A 6,418-nucleotide genomic window follows, 5' to 3' on the forward strand; every position below is an offset into this window, starting at 1 on the left:
AAAATAAAGATAGCACTATATATAGAGAGGTTTTTTTTACCTTTTACTCTGCTCATTCTGAGAAGCGCATGGATGCGTCCGCCCTGCTGCCTGCAGGGCAGGCAAGGATGAAGCCAGCGGCTCGGCCTTGCCGGCCACCGGGAAAGCGCCCGCCCCGCTCCAATGGGGTGGGTGAGAGGGGAAGCCCGCAGCGTGGCCCAGCCGACCGTGGGCAGTTGGTGCGCCTGCCCTGCTGCCTGCAGGGCGGGCAAGGATGGGGCAGGCGGCTCGGCTTGTAGAGCCACAGTGCAAGGGCAGAAGAGCCGCATGCGGCTCTCGAGCCGCAGGTTCTCTACCCCTACCCTAGCAGCACCAACTCTCGATCAGTAGATCCTAAAGATTTCTGTGTTGAAAAAAACATGTTAAAACACAAAATGAATGAACCATAGATACAGTGTGTGTTTTTTTTAAGGGAAAGTATTTTATTGTACGTCTCAGTACTATTCCCAAATACACAAACATTCAACACTAGTAATCCCGCTTTACAAAATAAATTACAGAGGCCATAAATACAACTTCGCAGAAGACAACATATTTCTTTGTTTAGAACAAATGATAAAGATTCCCTCGCTCCCTTTCAAGATAGGCAATTGCATTTCATTATAAAAAATAACATAAGGCTGTTTCCCAGAGAGTGAATATTTATGATTAAGATTATGATCCTGATTCTAAACACATCTGCTTCTGAATAAAACTCCACTGAAAGGAATTTTCTCAAGCACACCTGGGACAGGGACCATTAAAATTAGCCTTCTGGCAGGGGATGACTTTCAGAGGAAACTTGTGATTGACATAAAAATGTGTCATACTCTCGGGGTAAGATTTTACTATACTGTGTAAAATGTTCCTGATTTACCCAACAGGAGTTACTCAAGACGGCAGGAATGCCTTCACGTCCAGCTGCCTAATGCAAGACAATGACCTTAAAGGTCATTGCCCTAACTCCGTGGTGGTGAACCTTTGGTACCTTTGCCTAATGCAAGACAATGACCTTAAAGGTCATTGCCCTAACTCCAATTGGCCATGCTGGCAGGGGCTGATGGGAATTGTAGTCCATAACATCTGGAGTGCCAAAGGTTTGCCATCACTGCCCTAACCTGATGGTCAAAGCAAGCCCAATCTCATCATACTGTAGAAGCTAAGAAAGGTTGGCCCTGGTTAATTCTTGAATGGGAGACCATCAAAGATACCCAGAGTTGCTAAACAGAGGCAGGCAATGGCAAACCACCTCTAAAGATCTCTTGCCCTCACCTAGGCTAGTTTCATCAGATCTTGGAAGCTAAGCAGGGTTGGCCTTGACTAGTACTTTGATGGGAAACCACCAAGGAACAAAAGGGTTGCTACACAGAGCAGAGGCAGACAATGGTAAACCACCTCTGAGCATCTCTTGCTTCGAGAACACTACAGCTTCACCATAAATTGGCTTTCACTTGACAGTACTTTCCATTACCAAGGGAGGAACCATGCAGTGCTTCCAATACAAGTATGGGGGTTCTAGAGTTCATTTTCTTTAGCAAAGCAAGGGTGGGAGAATTGCAGAAAAAGTTCAGTGGCTAGAGAAAGGCTGCTTTGTTGGGCGACACTCCTCTTCATATCCTACTCACTAACATTTTAATCCAGCTGAGCTACGAGGGTCGTTTCCGCACAATCCAAATATCCCAGGATGAGCAAGGAAAATACCCCGGCCTGACCAAGAAGTTCACCCGGTCCCCGGTCCCAAAGCACCCCGCGATATTTCCCTCATGCCAGGATTTTTAAACATTGCCAGTTTGGCAATTCTTTTCAAAAAAATCCCGCAGTGAGCCCACTACCATGCAAACACCACAGAAGCAGAACCAGTTTCATATTCCCACCCAGCTGCCTGCCCCCCTGATTTCCGCACCTGATGTCATTTCAGTTTTCAATCCTGCTGAACCGCCAACTGTTGCAGCTCGCCCTTTCCAAAACGTTGCCCCAAGCACGTTTTTCTGCTCATGGTATCAACCTGGTGCTATTTCGGCTGGTTTAATCAGGAGCGGAGTCCCAAAATGTCCCCGTTTTCTTTTTTTGTACGTGTACTGGTTGCTCGGAGTGCATAGCTAGGGAGATGTCCCCTTTGGGTCGAATGTTAGTGGGCATATCACCGGGGGGGGCGTGTCTCTCATTTTCCACAAAAACATGAGAATGTGAGTGGGAATGTGATTTGTACAGCAGGTGTAAAGGCAGGGCGAAGACATTTATTCGAGCTGCCGCCTAAAAACAACAGCCATTCAAAACGCGGGACACCGGGGATGTTCGTGCATGCACAGATATGCTTGCGACGTAAATGCAAAAGGCCCGGACTCGTGAGAAACAAACCGGAGTATTCCGTCCAGGTCTTCACTTGATCCCTTCACTGTAACAGGAAGCCATGCGAAGGGAGAAACTGGGATAAAATAAACCCGGGATGTAAGGTACCGCTTTTAACCCGGTATAATTGTGCCGTGCAGAAATGGCCCAGGAATGATTAGAAATAATCCTAGCTGGGAAAAGGAATTGCTTGAGGTAGCATCTGTTGATGCTTCCCTGAAATTGCCTCCTTGCTACACAGTCACTGCCTCTGCTGGCTGAGATTGGGACCTTATGTCTGCCAGGTTAAGATGTATTTCCACCCCAACATCCATTAAACCATTGTTCTCAAGGAAGCTGTGACTCAGTCAACATAAGCTTGAGTTGCACTGGAGTCACAACCATTCTTTTCATCTGTAAATATTTCTTTCAGTGGTAAGCCTTGTATGGAATATGTTTGGAATATGCTTGTGTTTGGAATGTGCTGTCACAGGAGGTGGTGATGGCCACTAACCTGGATAGCTTTAAAAAGGGCTTGGACAGATTTATGGAGGAGAAGTCGATTTATGGCTACCAATCTTGATCCTCTTTGATCTGAGATTGCAAATGCCTTAACAGACCAGGTGCTCGGGAGCAACAGCAGTAGCAGAAGGCCATTGCTTTCACATCCTGCATTTAAGCTCCCAATGGCACCTGGTGGGCCACTGCGAGTAGCAGAGAGCTGGACTAGATGGACTCTGGTCTGATCCAGCTGGCTTGTTCTTATGTTCTTATGGGACGCAGTGGAAATGGCAGTGAATACATGAAATGGAAACATCAGGACTGAAACCTGGGACAAGGAAACAGGGGTTTTCTCTACTGTGTTAAGATGCCTCCTTGAATGGAGTTTGGGTTCCAGTTTGCTCCACTGACTTGTACAGACTATAGCAGTGGTTTTTTTGTGTTAATTTTCTCATTTTTCCCCATTACATGTACAGGGTGCACAGACATGTCCATTGACCCCGAAAGATGCACCAGATTTAGGTATAATGGTACAAATGGTACAAACGTCAGAGATGAGTCAAATGTGTAGTTATGGAATACGGTTGTGCAAGTGAAATACACTTGCCCTCTGAGGCTGCTCCTTGGTCACAGCTCCGTTGAGCTGAAAGTCGACAGTGTCCACAAACCATTCCCACAGTGTGACAGACCCCGTGTAATCATGGCAACAATTGTGTTTGGCTATGTCTGGATTTCCTCGCACTGCAGTGTCTTCACATGGTGATGTTATTGCAGGGGACAAATGACAGCTGCCTATCCCAGAAGATGGAGCCCATGGGAACAAATCTGTCAAAAGAGAAGATACAGGAGACACATTATTACCTGGAAATACTACGCTATTTTAATTGGATAAAAACCAAGACTCCACTGCCGTGACAGGGGTGGTGCTCAGCCACAAGGAAGGAAGGAAGGAAGGAAGGAAGGAAGGAAGGAAGGAAGGAAGGAAGGAAGGAAGGAAGGAAGGAAGGAAGGAAGGAAGGAAGGAAGGAAGGAAGGAAGGAAGGAAGGAAGGAAGGAAGGAAGGAAGGAAGGAAGGAAGGAAGGAAGGAAAGGAGTGATCGACCAGTTGATCGACGGACTGAATGACGGACGGAATAATGAATGAGAATAGACGGAAAAAGGAAAGGAAGGAGGAAAGGAAGGAGGGAAGGAAGGAAGGAAGGAAGGAAAGGAAGGAAGGAAGAAAGGAAGGAAAAAGGAAGGAAAAGGAAGAGAAGAAAAGGAAGAATTGGAAAAGGAAAAGGAAAGGAATGGTGAATGAATGTGAGACAGAACCGGAAAAGGAAAAGGAAAAGGAAAAGGAAAAGGAAAAGGAAAAGGAAAAGGGAAGGAAGGAAGGAAGGAAGGAAGGAAGGAAGGAAGGAAGGAAGGAAGGAAGGAAGGAAGGAAAAGACGACGGACAGACAGACAGACTGAATATGTGAAGGACGAAGACGGACGGATCGACGGAAGACTTCCGGACGGACGGACGGACGGACGGACGAAGGAATGAAGGACGGAGCCAGGACGGAAGGAACGGAAGGAAGGACGGAAGGAAGGACGGAAGGAAGGACGGAAGGAAGGAAGCAAGGAAGGAAGGAAGGAAGGAAGGAAGGAAGGAAGGAAGGAAGGAAGGAAGGAAGGAAGGAAGGAAGGAAGGACGGACGGACGGACGGACGGACGGACGGACGGACGGACGGACGGACGGACGGACGGACGGACGGAAGGACGGAAGGACGGAAGGACGGAAGGAAGGAAGGAAGGAGATTCCCTGCCTGGACTCTGCCATCCCAGTGTGACTTCCAAAGGCTGCAAGGCAGAGTCCGTAGGGGCAGGGATGGAGGAGCTGAGCCCTTGCTGCTCCAGCATGGCCTCCACAGCCCAAAGAACTGTGGAGGCCATGCTGTGGCGGTGGATTACAGGTAGGGGAATTCTCAGGAGCTTGAGAAGGCTGTCCCAGCGCAGTCTCCACAAAAACTGTGGAGGCCATGCTGGGCAGCGGAGTGGGGGGCACCAGAACCTGCCACCTGGACTCTCCTACCCCAACACAGCAGACTCTCCCCTGAAAGCCAGTGTGGTGTTAGAATTTCAGAGCAGGATCTGAGAGATCCAGGTTCAAATCCCCAGCAGTGGCCATGCTGGGTGACCTTGGGCTAGTCACAGTTCTTCGGAGCTCTGTCAGCCCCACCTACCTCACAGGGTGCTTGTTGTGAGGGGGAAGGGAAAGGAGATTGTAAGCCCCTTTGAGACTCCTTACATGAGAGAAAGGGGGGGTATAAATCCAACTCTTCTTCTTCTACTTTGGAAGTTCACTGAGAGATCTTGGGCCAGTCATATACCTTCTATCCAACCTAGCTCATAGGGTCGTTGTAGGGATAAAATGGAGGAGAAGGGAATAATGTAACCTGCTTTAGGCCCCATTATATAAGGTGTATAAGAAGAAGAAGAGTTTGGATTTATACCCTGCCTTTCTCTCCTGTAAGGAGATCAAAAGAACTAAACGAATGATTGAAATCTATAATAAATATGGCTGAAAATAGAAGAAGAAGAAGAAGAAGAAGAAGAAGAAGAAGAAGAAGAAGAAGAAGAAGAAGAAGAAGAAGAAGAAGAAGAAGAAGAAGAAGAAGAAGAAGAGTTTGGATTTATATCCCCCCTTTCTCTCCTGCAGGAGACTCAAAGGGGCTGACAATCTCCTTGCCCTTCCCACCTCACAACAAACACCCTGTGAGGTGGATGGGGCTGAGAGAGCTCCGTAGAGCTGTGACTAGCCCAAGGTCACCCAGCTGGCGTGTGTGGGAGTGCACAGGCTAATCTAAATTCCCCAGATAAGCCTCCACAACTCAAGCGGCAGAGCGGGGAATCAAACCCGGTTCCTTCGGATCAGAGTGCACCTGCTCTTAGCCACTGCTCTTAGCCACTACGCCACTGCAGACAAGGCCAACTTACATGAATCACCAAAATCTCCAGGTATTTGCCAACCCAGAGTTGGCAACCGTACTACCTCCAGTAGGGTTGTTAGCTCTGGTTTGGGAAATTCCTGGAGATTTGGGGATGGTGCCTGGGAGGACATAGAATCTTAGAGTTGGAAGAGAGCCGAAGGGCCATCAAATCCAACCCCCTGCCATGCAGGAATGCACAATCAAAGCACTCCCAAGATATGTTCGTCCAGCCTCTCTTTAAAAACCTCAAAAGAAGTTTGGTAAGGAAGCACAGCAGGGGCATGATGCCATACAGTCCGCACTCCGATGCTTCTATTTTCTCCAGGGGTACTGATCTTTGTAGGAGCAGAAGTTGCATAGTGGTTAAAAGCAGGTGCACTCTAATCTGGAGAACTGGGTTTGATTCCCCACTCTGCCACTTGAGCTGTGGAGGCTTATCTGGGGAATTCAGATTAGCCTGTGCACTCCCGCGCACACCAGCTGGGTGACCTTGGGCTAGTCACAGTTCTTCGGAGCTCTCTCAGCCCCACCCACCTCACAGGGTGCTTGTTGTGAGGGGGGAAGGGAAAGGAGATTGTAAGCCCCTTTGAATCTCCTTACAGGAGAGAAAAGGG

The 6,418-nt window shown here is 48.3% G+C and overlaps 1 long non-coding RNA gene across 1 annotated transcript; it reads right to left on the reverse strand.

Annotated features, from left to right (window-relative positions):
• Nucleotides 1–440: 440 nt before the first annotated feature.
• LOC125430918 lies at nucleotides 441–2,863 on the reverse strand. The gene is made up of 2 exons (XR_007244253.1): nucleotides 1,137–2,863; nucleotides 441–977 (listed from the first exon to the last, which is right to left on the reverse strand). It is a non-coding gene; the product is annotated as an uncharacterized LOC125430918 (long non-coding RNA).
• Between the last annotated feature and the right edge of the window lie 3,555 nt (nucleotides 2,864–6,418).

The sequence above is a fragment of the Sphaerodactylus townsendi genome, linkage group LG04 (genome assembly GCF_021028975.2).
Source record: "Sphaerodactylus townsendi isolate TG3544 linkage group LG04, MPM_Stown_v2.3, whole genome shotgun sequence".
Taxonomy (NCBI): domain Eukaryota; kingdom Metazoa; phylum Chordata; class Lepidosauria; order Squamata; family Sphaerodactylidae; genus Sphaerodactylus; species Sphaerodactylus townsendi.